This window comes from Centrocercus urophasianus, unplaced genomic scaffold, assembly GCF_019232065.1.
Source record: "Centrocercus urophasianus isolate 14NV4802_14NV808 unplaced genomic scaffold, USGS_Curo_1.0 seq_14, whole genome shotgun sequence".
NCBI lineage: Eukaryota > Metazoa > Chordata > Aves > Galliformes > Phasianidae > Centrocercus > Centrocercus urophasianus.
In genome coordinates this window covers 9,726,012-9,744,041 of record NW_024884586.1, presented here as the reverse complement: position 1 = coordinate 9,744,041, position 18,030 = coordinate 9,726,012, and the positions used below count along the sequence as shown (strand labels likewise).

General features: G+C 40.4%; 1 protein-coding gene across 3 annotated transcripts in view; it reads right to left on the bottom strand.

Moving 5' to 3' along the window:
- The window catches only part of LRP5 (LDL receptor related protein 5), a 129,905-nt gene that overhangs the window by 35,071 nt on the left and 76,804 nt on the right, over nucleotides 1–18,030 (bottom strand). The gene's annotated exons all lie outside the window — the stretch shown is intronic.

Sequence of the window (18,030 nt, the reverse complement as noted above, 5' to 3'; positions counted from 1 at the left end):
AATGTTTTTCTCAGCATAATCTCCACCAAGTATGCAAGTCTGCAAGGAGACCTGGTTTCAGTTTTCATGGACACAAATATTCAACTTCTTTTCTATAGTTAGATTTAAACTTATTTAAACTTTGGCTCAACGTTCAGGGCCCCAACACTTGTGAGGCATTCTATCCCTGTTCCAAAAAGGGCTCAGCATTCCTGCATTAGATCCAGCTATACTTTTGAGCTAATACCTCACACAGCACTTTTAGCTTTAAGCTTGCTGTACCGTTCAGTAGAAGGCATAGAAAGGAAGGATACGGGATTTTCAGGGATACGACTGGCCTCATTCTGGCCTTTAAAATACTAGGTCCTCAGGTGTGTGTCTTTTCATTTTGCAATTATCTGAAGGGGTTTCATTTCAATATACCATTTCGCCAGTAATAATGAACTGGTAAAATCCCTTGTAAAACACTCTAGAGAAGGTTGAAATACAATTCTTAAGGCACTCATTGTCTCTTGCAATAAAAAGCCCGAGGCTAGCTGCATCTTAATATAGCTCTACTTAGCACCATTTATAGAAAGAACACAAGTGTCAGTAATTAACCTGTGGTGCATGCTCCAAGTGATACACATCTACATCAGATTTCCTTCTTACAAAAGCATAAAGTCATCATACCTTATAGCCTTCCAGCAAGTACATTTAAATTGAGAACTGCAGGCCAAAGACCACCTAACAGACTTGTACTCTCACACAGACTGATACAATAGCATAAGAAACTTCCACTGTCATATCCAACTCATCTAAGTTTAGGAATGAGGAAGATGACTTGTATGCTCAGAAACTAAGAATAATTAGTCACATGTATGTGAGCCACACATTTCTGCAGTGTGTGCATTTGAAACAGGCTTGCCCCCATCACATGAAAACAATCTATAGACAGGCACAGATATAAGACAGGCCTCAAGAAGAGCTCAAGATGGGATAGCTTCACCTTTGAGGGAAGCCAGCAGGTATGGACTTCTTGTGGCTCTGGTTGGTTTTGGATTTTTTGTCAGTTCAGCAAGCAGTCCCCAGTCGGAACTACAGACTCTGACTTGCTCACCTTGACCTCTGAGAGCCATGATATCTTTTTTTTTTTTTTTTTTTTTTTAATCAACACCAGTCACTTCCAATATGAGCAGGATCCACATCACCACATCAACCAGAATAAGAGGAGGAGCTGGATGGAGAAAGAACATGTTGTGTTGCAGCACATTTCAGGGGAGAGAAGCAAAGCAGAATCAGTGTGTCAGATTCAAAGATGTCTAACAACAATAAACTTACCAGTCTGTCTGTGGCAGAGAAGGGGAAGATGCAGAGACAGGTTGCCGTACGCCAAGCAGCTGCCATTCTGCCTAGTTCGGAGAGCAGCAGACCTAGTGGACCTGCCTTTCAGAAGAAGCCATCTCCAACTCATAAGGATGAATATCGGTTGTACTCATTTTGTAATACTGAAAGGCTCTTATTCCCACAAGACAGAGAATTGAGCATTCAGTAGGCAAGGATGTAGGTTTAACGTAGCTGGGACAAGGGATAACAATTCTTTAAAGAGTTATTCCATAAATTGGTGGGAATTTTTTTTTTTAAACACACGTAACTCCCTCCTGTGCTTCATGGGATGTTTGACATACGGCTGCAGATTATCAATATCCCCTCAGATCTTTTAGCAGATTACAGAAAAGATCGTCTCTGTAGCTGCCCGCTAAGTGGTGACTGGGGACAGCTTCAGGCCTTGGTCTTCACTCATCAAAGAGCTCCTGATTTCCTAGTATGCAAATGCCAGAATGACATTTGTTTGTTGAGGCAGAGTAGGTAGAAATAGAGGACAGGTGGGGAAGCATGTAAGATAAATCCAAATTCTCAATATTTAAGAGATGCACTGGAAAGCTGAGAGAGTAAACAAGGAACAAGAACGACTCTCATTTTGTTTTGAGAAAGGAAAACACATCTAGGTAAAATCAGATTTTAACATCCAGTTTGAAGAATAGGACCAACTTCTTCAAGAAAAGGATTAAATGATCTTGTCAGTGCAGAAAAGAACACGAAAGGGGAAAGAGCAAAACAGACTGGTTGGAACATAGCCAATATTAAATATTTACTAAAGTACCCTCTAAACAAGAACTAAATCATTAATCGCACCTGTACTTTCTCCACATCCCATCCCTTCTTCGAATGCTTGGCTGGGAAGAGTTGTTCCTTTCCTTTCTTTCTTTTTAACCTGGCTTCCTGCAAGACTGAGCGAGTCTCTTCATTTCAGCGCCTCTCTCCCTCCCTCTCCCCTTTTGTTTTGTCTGTTTAGCTTTAGGACTTGGTGGGTGGCTGCTTGTTGGTTTGGTTTTTTATTGTGTTTTTTTTTTTATTGTTGTTATTGTTGGTTTTTTTGGGGGGTAGGGGGGCTGTAACTTCTATTTGTCATTGTGCTTTAGTCTTCGGCTCTCGAGACAAACTGATTGGGTGGGAATCTTGGCTTAAATTCTAAAATAAATGTTTCAAGTATTCTTGGTTTCAGAGAAATTTTAAAAATGTAACATGAATCCCTGAAAGGCTTAAAAGAAAAGGGCAAAAAAGCAAGTTATAAAAAGTCAATTTAAGTCTCCATTTTTTAGGTAAATCTTCTTTAGGCAGAAGAGCTGTTTCATGCATGAGCTGTACTGCCTGGGGCAATGGGACAAACCCATCGTCTGGGTTTAGTAATGCTGGAACAGCCACACACTGTGTTTTCAGGCTGTGACTGGCATTAGCAAGATCCAGACTTCATCTAGAAGTTAAAAAAAAAAAAAAAAAAAAAAAAAGTCTTAACTTCGTCCCTGCCAGGAACTTTCTCATGAAAGCCTGCCTTGAGTAAAGGCTGATTAAGAGTTTCAGGACCTGGAGACACATGTGTGCTTAAACACTGATAGATACGTACATATGTGTATGTCTGTGTGTTTTTAATATGTCTTCAGAAATCCTGTTTCCTGTTGGAAAATTCAAAGACATGAAAAACCCACCCATAGACAAATCAGTTACATATTCTTTACTTCTCAAGCCAAATTTTCCCGGAGATATATAATGAGATTTTACATACTTTGTGCCTCACTGACTAATTAGATCAATGCAGGCTACTCCCCCCGTCCCTCCCTTTTCGTTGTAGGGACTTTCATTGCCTGTAGCTACACAAGCGTGGTTGCTTTTGCCAAATATTTGGAGATACTGCTAATGGCTTCATTTGAACTTCACATTGCTGCATTTAAGAACGGAGGATGGAGGCTGCATGTATTTTAATCCATACTGTGATTGCTTTGAAGTCGTTTGTAATGAGGAGTATGTTTGTATTTATATATCAGAGCTGTTATAGGAACTCGTGATTCCCAAAGGATTATATTTCCACTATCAAACAAACACAGTGTATACTTAGGAGGGGGAATACATCTAGAGGTCAATTTTCCACTCCAGCTACAGTGCTCAGCCTCTTTCACAGTTCTTTCCAGCCACAGATTCAAGCACTCTGTACAAAAAGCTATCACTCATCTCTGTCTTGCAAGCAGGGAAACTGAGTCAGGAATCTACCACAGATTGCAGCAGTCAGACAAAGGGCTGATGCAGCCAGCAAAGCTGCAGGATGCCCTGTTGTTTTCACACTGACACTGCCAACACACATTCTGAAACAAAAAAAAAAAAAAACAAACCCAAAAGTACAGGAAGCATCAGAAATAAGAATCCATAGTTTTCACATCCCTAGCAGGTACATGAGGACACAGAGAACAAAGCTGAGGGGAAGATTTGGCTGAAGATGGTGATTCTATGATTCCTTTTAGAAACAAGAAATTCATCCTACATTTTGGGCTACAGCTTGATACACCCTCACTAGATAAAAACTTGGAAAAAACCTCTAAGATCATTCAGTCCGACCATCCACCTATAACCAATATTTCCCACCACTTCTTTGGAGGCAAATACAAGTAACATTCAGCTTTTTCACTCCTCCAACTTCCAAGTGCTGCAAAGCTTTGTGCACAGCTGCCAGGAAGAGACAAACTCTAAGTCCACAATCTACACTGCCTTTTTCTCCCTTCAGAAGCTGAAAGTCCTCTTACAGATTATTACAGACTCTTGAAAGCAGGCGTTTATGTCAGAGTCAAGAACCCAACTCATCCATATGAATCAAGAAAATGATATCTCATTGCTAACCTCTCCAAGGTCTTAGTACCCAAGATGGAGATGGCAGTTTAAAAAATAAAATGAAATTGAATTTCTGGAGCAGCTCACTTCCATGTAAATTAAAGCCCAATACCAGATTCTTAAATGTATGAAAGCCCACAAAGTAAATCTGCCTAGCCAAACTGAGTTTCATCTCCCAGTTGTCCTTTTGAGAGCGCTGCAGCAGCTTTTATCATTTTAATTTCAAGAATTCCTGTTAGCCTCATTTAAACACTTACTTTAAATATGAGGATCCTTAAAAATTACAGTATCTGACCACTTGCAATATGAGAACAACTTTTTAGAGCACTTCATGGGCTTTTCAGGGTAGTGAAAAGGAAGCTCTGGAGAGCTTTCACGAAGAACAAAAGTTCTGCTTAGCCTACATCACATCCCTGTCTCCCTTCTTATTTATTCAGTTCTATGTTGACCAACTTGGTTATTTACTACAATTACAGTATTCTGGTGGGAAGAAGTTAGCTGGGTGAAAGCGGAGGGAAAGGGAACATGAGCAACCTTGTTACAACACTCCTGATCTGGTAGGAAAGGACCTTCCACTGTACAGCATCTTTCAGCACCTCCTGATGAGTCTCAGCAAAACCTCAGGAGGCTTGTAGTTAATACCTGGAGAACATGGATGCTCTCGTCTGCCACAACTGCACTGTTTGTTTCATGTGTGAGAGTATGAGAAAATGGGAATTTTTCTCTGACTCAGCAAGGGGTAGATATTACAAGCACTCTTCAGCCACCATAAAGCTGTTGCAATTGCTCTGTTATTCGGGGAACACAAACGCCATCTGATTAAATCCTGCTGCTGCTGGACTACATCATCCTCATTGCCTTCTGAGGAGCAGTCTTACTCAAGCACTGTCTGACGTTGGATACTTCAAGGATTGGTCTGTGAGGCACAGTAAGCTCCAGATGCTCAAACTCAGGATAGAAGTTCCTAAACCTCTCCCTTGTTTTTATTAAACAAGGCTGAAAAAGTAGAGAGTGTACTCTAAACAGAGAAACAGACCAAAGTAATTGATTTTCTTCTCTTAGTTACTGAGTTGACATAAAAGAACAGCATTTCTAACAATGGTTCCCTGTATGTACTGCAAACATACACATTTTCTGAGCCCGAGGACATGGAAGGAGGCAGCCACTGCAACTACAAAAATATTAGTTTCCTGTTTAAATTTGGGAGTGTAGCTGGACTTGATGGTTTATCATCTGACGGATTTCTGGGTAGAGGGAAGGCTTGTTTGTGTTAGGGATAAGGCTGTTTTCTGATTTGGGTCACGCTGTTTACATTTGTCAGTTTTATGCTGCTTGTGAGTGGGGAGAAAAGAAAAAAAAAAAAAAAATCAAATAATTTACTCAAACACTGCCTGTGGTGAATTTGTCCTCTACACCCAAGGCCAATTACTGTTAAAAAAAAAAAAAAAGAAAAGAAAAAGAAATGGTTGCTTCCACGTGAAAAATATTTCAAGAATTTTGGAAACGCCTGGACCGTGCAGCTGTTGGCCAACTACTACTCTCAAATCACTGTCAGATACTGAAAGGAAGTTACTCTCAAAAAGTGGAAGCCAATTTGATCAGAACTAGGAGACTTCCCAGGACATTCTGCTGCCTGTATCTTAATGCCACCATGAGTTCCAACAGCATATCCATGAAAGAGACTCGTACCCACCCCTTGGCTGTGAACAGCTGGCACTGCCCACTCCCTCGGTTATCTAAGGAACTACTGAAAGCAACTGTTATATGGAGAAAAAATACCTGCAGAAACCTGAGGTGACAACCTTCAGCCCTTTATCTGGAAAGACACATGGGGGAGAAGCTGAGAAGCAGCACTCCTTTGGCTTGTCTAACATCCACACCTCCTAAGCAGCAGAAATCTGAGAATTTATTTCTGATCTGAGAAATCAGTTTCACTTCTCTCTTTGCTGGGGCCTGTAACGGACAAGCTCAAGACCATTCACTTTCAGACACTGAGATTGAAGACGACAGTGGTTCTCAAGCCGATTCATCAATAGAGTAGTTGTCCTAAGTTCCAGGCTCAAAGTTATCAGAATCAAAGTTATCAGCGTTACCAGAATCAACTGCTTGTGCCTAACCTCCTAACATAAACATGTCAGATGTCAATACTGTGCATACATCTACATCTGTATATACGGGTGCAAAAAACAGTTCATTCCAATTACACGTTTCCTGCAAACTTTTGCCACAGTATGGCAAAAATGAAAAATACAGCACTTTCATACCAACATCCACTACTGCTTACTTCGGAGAAAAAATTATCTTACCCCATTCCACTTCAGAGCCTGGAAAGTTCTGACATAATTAAGAACTTAGTCTGTCACTCCAAAAACAAATGGTTTATGTCTTACTGTCAGTCTCTAGCAGTAAATTACTTCTGATCTCAGCCCATCTTTTTCCCCTTTCCAATCCTCATTGGCAATATTTCCTCTTTCGAGAATCATTTGCTAAGTGTTTCTAATTTCTTCCAAAAGATCAAAGCAAGTTGGGAGAATCACAAACAAAAAAACCTTAACTTTGAATGTACAAAGCTATTCTGTGCTATCAGGAACCTTACTAAAAGAGGAAGTTCAGATTTTCAAAACCTAGGAAACAGATAATGACAACAAAGTAATGCAAATTTTACTCAGTTTTTAAAGCTGGTAAGTAGCAGCTAGCATGGATTTAACAGAATTGTAGGGTAGGGTAATGATGTTCCCTACCTACAGAGCTCTCCACTTTTGTAGAGGCAGGGGCAAGGAGGATTTGCCTTTCTCTAGAAGCAAAGCACTTGTGTATCACTGCTTCCCAGTATGCTCTTAACAAATCAACGTAAAATGCAGCACATTCCTAGGAAGTAATACTCAAACCTTAAGACAGGACTACTAAATTTCTTTTGGGCCAGAACACCACTAGACTTGAACAGAAAAGACTATTAAGTTCCATAATTACTACTCTGGGAAGAACTTCAGATGATCCTGGCCCCTACTGTATTGGTTCCTTGTACTGGTTTAGCACTAGCAAGAACCTTGCTTAAGTTGGCATTTTTGTGCAGACAAAACCAAGATTTTCTCTTTTTAATGCTCGTGACAAATATTTAATTCACACTTTAACAGAGACATGCATTTCTGTGCTTTCAGCCCAGGTTCTGCTTCTCACTGCAACGTACAGGCAGTAGCAACTCTATAATCAAACAGGCTGTAGTTTCTCTTTCAAGGAGTTTGAAATAATTTAAACATACACAATCTATCTATACTCTGGAAGAGGACTTCTCTGACAACAGACCTGGATAGTTTATTATTTCCACTGAGTATGAGTCCAAGTTAGCAAATTCAGTGCTCGGGGAGGCCCTCATAATACGGTATGTAGAATATCCTGAGCTGCCATGAGATGACACCATCAGGGAAAGCAGAGAACTCCTTGTGAAAAAGCAGCATAAATATTTTGCCTTTCAAAGCATGGAGAAGAAAAGAAAACAAAACACCCAAAGTCAACAACCATTAAACCACCACCTCATTAAACATTTCACAGCCTTTAGTATCAAAACCAGCAACGAAAACAACGTTCATTTAAGTTCATACACATTCCTCCACACTGTGCTCCTTTCTAGTTGCACTGAAGATGACTAATGAGCATGTGACCAGGCCTAGCAATGACCCTAATACTGCCACAAAGACTGATGGATCCCACTGCTATCCTAAGCAAGAGTATGGGATTCGTACATGAGACTGGACAGCAAACTGTCAACCACCTAGAAAACATTCCTTTCTATCCCCAGATCGAGTTATCCTTATGACTCTGCACAGGCAAGTAAGGCACACCAAGTACAAATTAAAAAAGGATTTTCTGCACCAATTCAGACCACTGATCTTATTCAGTGCTGTGCCTCCAGATGCAGCCAAGCTGAACGTATCTTCTCAGTTATACATTAGAGAGAAATCCTCTGACTGCTACAGGCATGCAGCTCTGAGCTACGAGATCTGATGATAACACTACTTTGTGGGGTTTGAATGAAGAAGAGAGTAAAGCAAAGTAAAGAAGAATTCATTCTTTGAATGAAGAAGAGAGTAAAGCAACAAATAGACAGAAGTACACGGTAAAAATATTATTCAAGCAAAAACACCATTTTAATTTATCTCACATCACTGGAAAAGACAGTTCTATAGTTAGTACTGCTCTGAGCCCCTAACAGTTGAGACTCAAACTGCAAGTCTGTTGGTTGCATATGACAGCAAAGAATTCAGACAAGAATCAAACATCCACTGCTTCTACGTTAGAAAAAGCTTACATGGAAAGAGCAGAAGGGAACTCGGGGAGGTGAACCAGAAGACTATCTGCACACTATTTGTAAAACCTACAGCACAGTTTGTAAAACCTTCACTGTTGCCATCTGAGTAAGGGCAGGGAAGCCTCAAACAAAACAGATCTTTCATTGTAGACATTTATGATGCATTAAAACTGGAATGTAAGCTCTGCTACGCAGATTGAACCATACACATACATCTCAGTGAGAGGACCAGATGGTATAAGCCCACAGTGGTTAAATCACACAGTTTACTCCAGCAAAAATCATGCCTGGAAAGAGTAGTTATTCTAAACGATTGATATGAATTCAGTCGTTCAGATTAATAGTAAAAAGCTAGGACTATAAACAACAATATGACTGTTTTCTAAAGCTGAGGGCTCTCCCACGATTTGCCTTCTAGATGAGAGCAATGGGGTTTTCAGATATCCTGAATAACTCTTAATAATCCATGACAGAAAGAAGATACCTTATCTCACACACAACTACCTAGGATCTAATTATGCCCTTCTCAGCAAATTTGCTCTCCACATCAGTTTGGAAAACACACTTGATATTTTAACAAGGAATAAAATCAGACCTACAGCTAAAAGAAAGGGGCACTCTGTTCTTGCCAACCATTTAACAAATCATAATGTTTTGCTTTTCAAGACAACATACATACACAATTGCAAATATATTTTATACATATGCTCAACGTTTTTAAAAAAAGCAAGCAATTCAATATTTCAAATAATCAAACTAGTGGGCAATATAATTAAAAATAAGGCTATATTTATATGTGTGTACATATATTTTAGCTGGAAGGCAATCACAGGTCAAACGAGGAAGGAACTCGAGGACAGTTAAAATGAATAACTGGCAAAATATAACAAAGCAATTGCTTGTCTTTCCAAACCAAGATCTCTGCTGAAGAATACCATAAAGGTAAAACACTCCATGAGGCAAAGTCACTCCAAAGAGGCAGATAAAATTGCAGTAAAAGTACATTGTATGAGGAGCTAAGATTGAAATAGCGGCAGGAAAATTTTACGAGAATGAATGGACAGTAGGTGACATCTACACTGTGGCCTTAAACATTGGGCAAAAGTCACCAGAGATGACGCAAGATGGAATGCGACAGAAAGAACTCACCATGCTCACACAATGGCTCACAACAGCTTTTGAGAGGAAGGGAAGAGGCGAGAGAAATACCTATACCAGCTGCAAATGCAAGAGGATGGCTGGGACCCATCTTGGATGAAGCAAGTCACCACAACAGAAGGTGACGAGGAAAACAGATGGTACACAGAAGCAAGCCAGCACAAAGACAAAACGTAAAATGACAAGGATCATCAAGATATCCCAGTAGTCAGGATTAAGAGAAGGAAATGTCTAACTTGAATACCTACGTCCACAACATTTATTATTCATGTGTCCAGCTATGAAAAAATCCAATTATAGTGACACTGATTGTAGGTTTTAAGCTAAGGAAATTATAATTTAGTAAACTGCAAGAAAATAAATTATATATTACAGATTATTTGCTTTCTCTAGGCTGCTTGGAGACTTTCCTAGGCTTACTGAGGAGTACACTTCTTTTCCTGCTTGTTTTTCCTTTCTAGTACAAAGTGTCATTGTTATACAAACAACCCTCTTCTTCTTGTTTGTCCACTGTTACTGTCAATTTTTATATTAACACCAATGAAAAAACACACAGTACAAATCACAGAATCACAGAATTGCAGGGGTTAGAAGGGACCTGAAGAAATCATCAAGTCCAACCCTCCTGCTAAAGCAGAGTCCCTGCAGCAGGTCAGGTAGGTAGGCACCACACACAGACCAAGCTTTAAGAATGGAAGGTGAGTATACATCTTTAAACTCTTCTGTTAAACAAAAAAGAAATTCAGCAGTCATGGAATATATGAATGCCTTCATTAAGACTTTTAGAACTCTGAACCAGGAAAAAAATATTCTGCAAAGAAGGCTACCCTTACTAGATTTTAGAAGGCGGAAAAATATGTGAAACAAAAGGTCTGAGGAGAAAATTAGAAGCAGCTTTCAAAATAACACTGCACAAAACACCAGTGTGTTAGGAGGGGAAAAGGGGGGGGGAAGGGAGGGGAAAAAAAGTGGAAAAAAAAGAAAAAAAAAAAAAAAGAAGCCAAGCCAACAGTTTGAGTGCTAGGATATTTAACACTGCCAACTCAAACCCATCAAACATTTTCCTCCTGTCCACTCTGCTGCTCCCCTTAACACTACAGTACTTCTGAAGAGAGGAGCAAGAAGAAAAATGATTGCACTCAATTTGCATAAGTGCACAACACGGGAGATTTATGAGCATTTATAACAGCCAAATCAGCCAAACAAATTGTCTGAAGAAATGCAACAGTAAGCTATTGGGGTTCTTATGTCGGTAACATCAGAAGTCCGTGGGGAGAATCAAATCTTTTATTATAAAAATCAATCACAATTCCCATTCTGTTCCTCAAACCCTAAAAAAAAACCTGAGTGCCACTAATTTAGCCTTCTTCCCCAAGAATGAATCCCAGATAAAAAGGAGCCGACAGCTGGAGTGGAGCCAAAGGAAAGCTTTCAGGAGCAAAAACGCAGAGAACAATGTTAGTTCTGCATTTGGAATTTTACATGAAACTCTGCACAGAGAAGACAGGCATATCTCTGGCTACACGGCTCAGAATATACATTTATTATGGAGAACGCTGCCTTTAAAAGGAGAAATAAATTAGAGATTAACGCCTTTTATGCGAGCTGCGAGAAGAAGAATTCCTGGAGCAATTCAATTCAGCACAAGGAACAAGGTTTCTTTCAAAAGTCACCCTTTACTGGGAAGGGCGCTTCTTTGCAGGGAGCCTGAACTGAGGAATACACAGCTCCTAGCTTTCTATTTATAGTCATTCAGGCAGTGAATAGTCTCATTCCAAATGCCACAAGGCATACTCACAACCTTTTATTCCAGAGACCTGATTTGTGTTTCATTTCAAAAGTCCAGCGCTATGAAAAAAGAGGGGGAGGGAGGAGAGCAACAGCAACGCAACAGGCAACAGAAACACTTTCTCAACTTTTCCTTTATGAAGCTGCAGCTAGAGTGTGGAAAAGAGTTTTTCAGAAACTTCCCTACGGGAAGGAGAAATGTGTGAGCTTTGGAAACGCACGCATTTTCTCTCATTAATGCAGAATACCAACGCCCTGCAATTTAGGCGAGTCTGGGGGAAGGAGGAAAAGGAGTGAGGGGTGAGAGCATTTCAATTACTTGGCTTTGAAGGACCCTTCTGAATGAGAAAGAGACAGAAAACACTTGTCAAATGCAAGTTCAAGTGAAAGCCACTTCTGCCAATGAAGTGTGCAGATGGCCGTGGGGGTTCCACTGAACCCTAACTGGGCTTCTATTATGTCTTTATTGCTCACAAAAAGGCAAGGGTCACCTTCAGTTTAGAATAAGTTAGCTTCCTTTCCCACAGAATGACTCCGGTCAATCAAGCCAGCAAAGGAAGTCTTCCTTTGAGTGACTGCTATCCCATCAGTACACAGAAGGATTTTTAGAAAGGCTAAATAGACACAAAAACCTTTGGTTTCATCTACACTGCAGACATTTATAAGAAAAATTTCCCACCGCTGCAAGCAACCTCGGCAGTCCTAGGGTAGGTTGGTGGTGGCTGTCACGTACATACATCAGATTTCTCTCTTGTTAGGGCCAGAAGAAGCAAGTCTAAAAATCAATGCTCACAACTTGGTAAGACGTGACACAAAAAGCAAGTTCCACGTTTCTGTTCTTAGTATGCATTCTTTAGAAACATGAAAATCCGCATAGCATCAGGGCTCCTTTTCCTAACAGCAGCCAGGTTCGTGCATTTCACAACCCAACGCTCCAGGACTTCTGAGGCAGGCATGTGGTGCCTTCTGCCATCCAGCAGCTGCACTGTGGGCTCATTGGTGTAATGCAATGGAAGAAGAACAGCTTTAGTGGCCAACTTCACTTTGGAAAAAATCACATTGAATAGAAAAGAGTCTAACAGAGATGAAGGGAGACGTGAGGACAAGAAGCTGTGGAGAAATTTACCAGCAGAAGGAGCAGCCTTCTATCATTGAAATTAAGGTAAAGCAGAGCAATCCCTATTGCGAGGCAATATCAGCAGAGCTTTTCAACATCATCTTCTACAGTGCTGAGAAATGCTATCATCAAAACTGAACCCTTATAAAGAAAAAAAGAAAAAACAAAAACACCAACCCAAAGCCAACAATCCAAACTGCTGCACGCACACAAAACATTGAGGTTGAAGTAGAATAATGTTAAAATTTGTGTTCGTGGCACTAAACTGCATTCTTTTTTTGAAAAGCTCACACCTTAATGTCAATAAACAGCAGAAAGGGTGCGGTGTCCTCCCAGCCGTTTCAAAGGATTAAATCTGGAAAAGAGAGTTCCAGACACTGAAAGGTCAAGCATCTTCGGTACTTTCCTTCCATAATAGCAGCAGAAAAATAATAGCTGGGGAAAGACTTCACACTAGTGAAAAGTCAGTTCCCAAGCCATGGTGACAAATAAACCTGATCATCTGGTGGGGTGCACTGTGCATACTGACACAATTATCCCTAAGACAGAAGCAAATGGCTCCTGACCCTGGGATAAAGCAATATTTGTGGGGGTCACAACTCCTGGGCAACAGCTCCTTATCTTCCTCCCAGGTCAGAGGTGAGCTGTATGGCAATGCTGTATTATTCTGTATTATTCTTGGAAAAGGGAGAGAAGAGACACTACTTATTCTGAGCCAGAAAATGCACTGGGTTCTCATTCCTACTCATTCCTAATTCCATGCTTCATAGGTAGAGAAGCCTTCATACAGCTAAATACAAAATCTGTCTTTTAAATACAGAAAGCAATCCCAGCAAGGGAAGCAAAGCAGAATTCGCTCCCTAGTAAAGGGTGATTTGACAGCAGATAGCCCAAAATAATTCTTCAACAAGAAAAGAGAGCCTGAAGTATGGAAAACTCAAATAGTTCTTCAACATCGTAGTTAAATACATCCTCAGGATTTCCTCTTGATAAATATAGCAAAAGCTGCACATACAGAATTAATTCCTAAGCACTCTGCAAAGACCAAATTTAGATGCTGTCTGTCTCTTTACACAAGTAGTACAAAGCAATACAACCCCTGGAAAATGGGCAAGATTTAGAGATTTTTATGATTGTTGAGCAATAGATCAAACGGTTGTAGAAGGAAATAATACCAGCACAGATCCCATTGTAGAAACACTGAGAAGTATTTAAATGGCATTTACAAGCATTTGTGGATTTTCACTTTGAGGATGCTGGATAAAATATCAAGCTTAGCATATAGAGGTCTGAGAGAATCCCTGATCAACAACATTCTACAGAGGGTCCTCTTTCAATCAAATAATTATTTGAGAATCCTCTCCTAGTGCATTGGGGGGGTCTGACTAACAGCCCACATCTTCTCATGTACTCTCTACTTGGGAAACAAAGCCTATGCTCCTTCAGAATGGGGTTTCACTGCAAGGCTGGTTTTGCTTCACTTCTTTGCAGATAAACATTTCTGGTTATTTACAAAGGTGAACGCGAGGTCAACTAGCATGAACTTTGCAATTGGAGCAGACAGTACTGAACTCTTTGGTGGTTTTTCTTTAGTTCCTGGAAATTGGGACAAGGAGGGAAGAGAAAAAGTTAACCCAGTAGCTCAGCACAACACTTAAGAAAAAAAATTTCTTGACTGCAAAACAGATTTGCCTTTACTTTGGAAAAATCCATTTATGTTGTAAGGGACACCAGATAGCAATCTTCACCCCAGATGTATAAGCTGTCTTTCCATTATGCTGGGTCTAGAACATGAAGAAAAGAACTAGGGTCTTCAATTTGATTTTAAGTTTAATGGGAAATCAAGCTTAAATAACTAAGAACACACTCATGGCACCACAGGCTGCTGAGAAAACATCAGTCCAGGGCACTTTCCTTATGTCCTTATGAATACTGGGCTGCTGCACTGCAGCCAGAAGGTCATGCATATGAGAATAACTGAGGCTAAGTCATCGTTCACCTGCAGAGGAACCCTCTCCATCCCATCCCAACCCATATAGAAAAGGTTTTATTCAAGACTATTGTAGAATGGCAAACAATAAACTTGTCCAAGAGAACCTGAACACAGGTGGAACTGGCCAAACTTTGGGTGCACACCAATACCAAATGCTGGTTGCAAATTCTTGAAATATTTTCCCTCTCAATACTGTCACATCTTTCTTATGCTCAGGACTCAAATAGAAGGCCACCTGATAGCTAACTCACTGAAAGGGGAACAGGAGTAAATTCATGGTGATGAGTGTGCCTTCCTTCACACAGACATCTCTGCTCTATGAGCAGTTCCTCATTACAAAGTTTAGAGCAGAAAGGTGCAGTACTTGCATTTCAGTAGCTAAAACCTCTCAATTTGTGGACAAGAATCTCACTTTCTTCAGCAACTACCATTCTTGGTAACAGTCCTCTTGAAAGCAAACAAATTCCACACAGTGCATAATATGTAATAATACATGGAAATTCCTAATTAAGCAGGAGGCAATTTGTGGACAACTTAGCCTTGCATTTTGAAGAACGGAGCTAGAAGGCTCTATGCCCTTTTAGTAGGATGTGACTGTTAGCAGGTAGAGGCTGACTATATTTCTGCGTACCAGAAAGAGGCAGTCTCACACCAGGAAATCCTAAACCAGAGTCTGTCTCACAAATACCTAACACAGAGAGTTTAAATTCATCAGAAAGTTTTAGGATCTGAAACTGTTCAGGGGTCTGACCTGCTGTAGATTACAGTGCACTTATCTCAGCAGTCTCTGCTCCAAACTACAGACTGGTGTGTACAAGGTTCAATCAACTATAACATCACTTCTTGGGTAGAAAGCTAGTTAAGACAGATAATTCCAAAAATATTTAAGCAGAAATTTGAAAATTCTTTAGCAGACAAAGCTGAGACTCCAACAAATCCTGGCCAGTCTCAGCTGAGGTAGAGGCTAGGGAGGTGAAGGTTAGGGAGTCTTGACTGCAAGTCTGGTGATGAGGCTGGTGGTGCAAACAGTACCACAAACAGAAGAAGACAGACTGAGGAATCTTGAAGGTGAAAGAAGACACTCTTCCTCTTGCTACTAGCCTTCTTTCTTCTTCCTAAAGATGCAGACCCACTTTTCACTACTGTTAGGCTAGGCTGGATATCATTTTGTAAAATTAGTATTGCTACAGCACTGAAGTCAAAGATGCAACTTCCTTTCCTTCCAGAAAGCTTGCTTCATCCCAGCAACATCCCACTGGGAAGAGCAGTCAAAACCAGTTTGTCATCAGTCCTAAAGTCCAGTAACTGCCATAAACTTGTGACAATATTTCAAGATAGCCCTTTCCTCAAATGACTCCTCCTATCTGTTCCCACAGTGACTGTCTGGCAGCTGCTAACAATTTGGTCCCATGCTCACTAGTATAGATTATTCCCCTTTGGAGCCCTGGAAGATAGTTATACACCTGTTCTTTGGACACTGCTGCATACTTGGTGCCAGTGCAAAAATATAATACAGAATATTTCCCATAGAGTTAATTACACTGCATAATCGTTTCAATCCCTTCACAGGAAATGCCAAAGCAAAGATTTATACTCTAATGTATCAGTTAAAACTTCTAATCTATAAATATTGTTTTTTTTTTTTTTTTTTTTTTGGCCAACAGGCTCAAAAACAAAGTGCGCTGTGTGAAGTATACTCAGACTTGTACAGAAAGCACAGCTTTAAACCAGTTTGCTAACTTTTCTGCAGAAAAAACTCTGCAGAGACTACTCCAGTTTAAGCAGCTGCTTGTTCTAAATGACATCTTACGGTGTTTAAGCAGCACACTACTAACAACAGACTAATTATAAAGATGGTTTCTTTAAATTTCAAGGACAGCTCGTGTAACTGCATCTCGGAAAATGCTTCAAGTGAGTTCCAGGATTGACAGCTGGTGCCGACTCACACTTCAGACGTGAACATCCTATAAGACTGTAAAGAACTACTGCACTTAATTGTAAGTCTTCTGCAAAGATAAATGAAGGACAGTAGCTGGGAGGTGGGGAGGCGAGTAGGACTAAGGGAAGTTGCCAGAAGTCTGCACAACGTTTATTCCAGGAATATTGCACAAACTGGAGTAAAACGCATACATAATAAGCGGCACCTGAGAATTCCGTAATTGCTCATTATGCAATTACACCTTAGGCACTGCAAGCAAATGCTGAAGGAATAACACACGGGAAACATGGCTAACCACAAAATTGTTTTTTAAGGAGAATTAGGAAATTCTACACGTGGATGCCATTGGGCCTTTGCTTCTCTCTCTGCTGGAACCCTGTAATCCTTATTAATCTACTGTTCGTTCCTGGAAAGTACCTTTTCTCGGTCAGTAAAATCCAAATTTCTGTTAGATTACTCTGTGCCCCTTACTCACAGCCGGAGCTGTGTGGACAAACACATGATTTCAACAGACATGACTCAAAACTTAGTATATATTTTTCCTTGCCTTGGACTCTGCCAAACCAAGCACAAATTTAAAAAGCCGGGAACAATGTTACCACAGGGTGCCAAATTTGCAGTGAAAGCCCCATAGGCTGCTGTCACGCAAAGTCTGACAAGCCTTGCCAAATGGTTTCTTCAGGATACAAACTGCTTGTGGAGTGACTGGGCCCTTTGTATTGCAGCTGAATGCTGCAGATGGGAAGGTCTCTGTCAGGAAAGAGTAACCGCTGTTTTCACGGCATGAAGTTTTAGACACACAAATAAGAACATACTCTCCTGGTACAGAACACAGCTCGGCACCCTGAACAGCTCTGCAGCATTTCTTTTCTATTTGCTGAAGAGTGCATGCAGAAGTAATGTCACAACTTGTTAAAAAAGAAAAGTGTCAGAAAAAGCAACAAAATAAACCAATGAAATAACCAGACATTCACAGTACATTTCAAACCCATGGTCTAGCAAAAACAGGGCAGATGCCCCAGGCTTATCAATTTTCCAAGCTGTATGAAGTTGAGCCACTTCTTTAAGAACTTGGGACACAAAGAGGCCTTCCTGCAGGTCTAAAATATCAGAGAAAGCAGAATACTGAACAGAGAAATGAACAAGCACACAGGCTGAATTCATGCGTTTTTTCCTAAATGGAAGGCAGTTGAATACATAGCATAGAATGAAAACAATTCTGATCTACAAGTAGTTTCTCAGAAAACTAGAGGAAATTGTACAGGCTTATACAGGGCACTTCTCACATTAATAGGCATCAGGCTTAACTACTTTTCCCATGGACAGAGTAAGTGCATTCTGCAAAGCAGCAGAGATAATGCCTTCAGATCGTTCAACTTTGCACGTTCTACGCGGTAAGCTGTGGGACATTTAGAGACAGGTGCTATTGGCTGGATAGAGGAAAATAGTGGGGATGAGAACTTCTCCTTTACCTTATGCCTCTCCTGTAGATCTTAGGCTTCCGGAAGATGTTCAGTTAGCTAATTTTTGGTTTTAACAAACAGTAGACAATA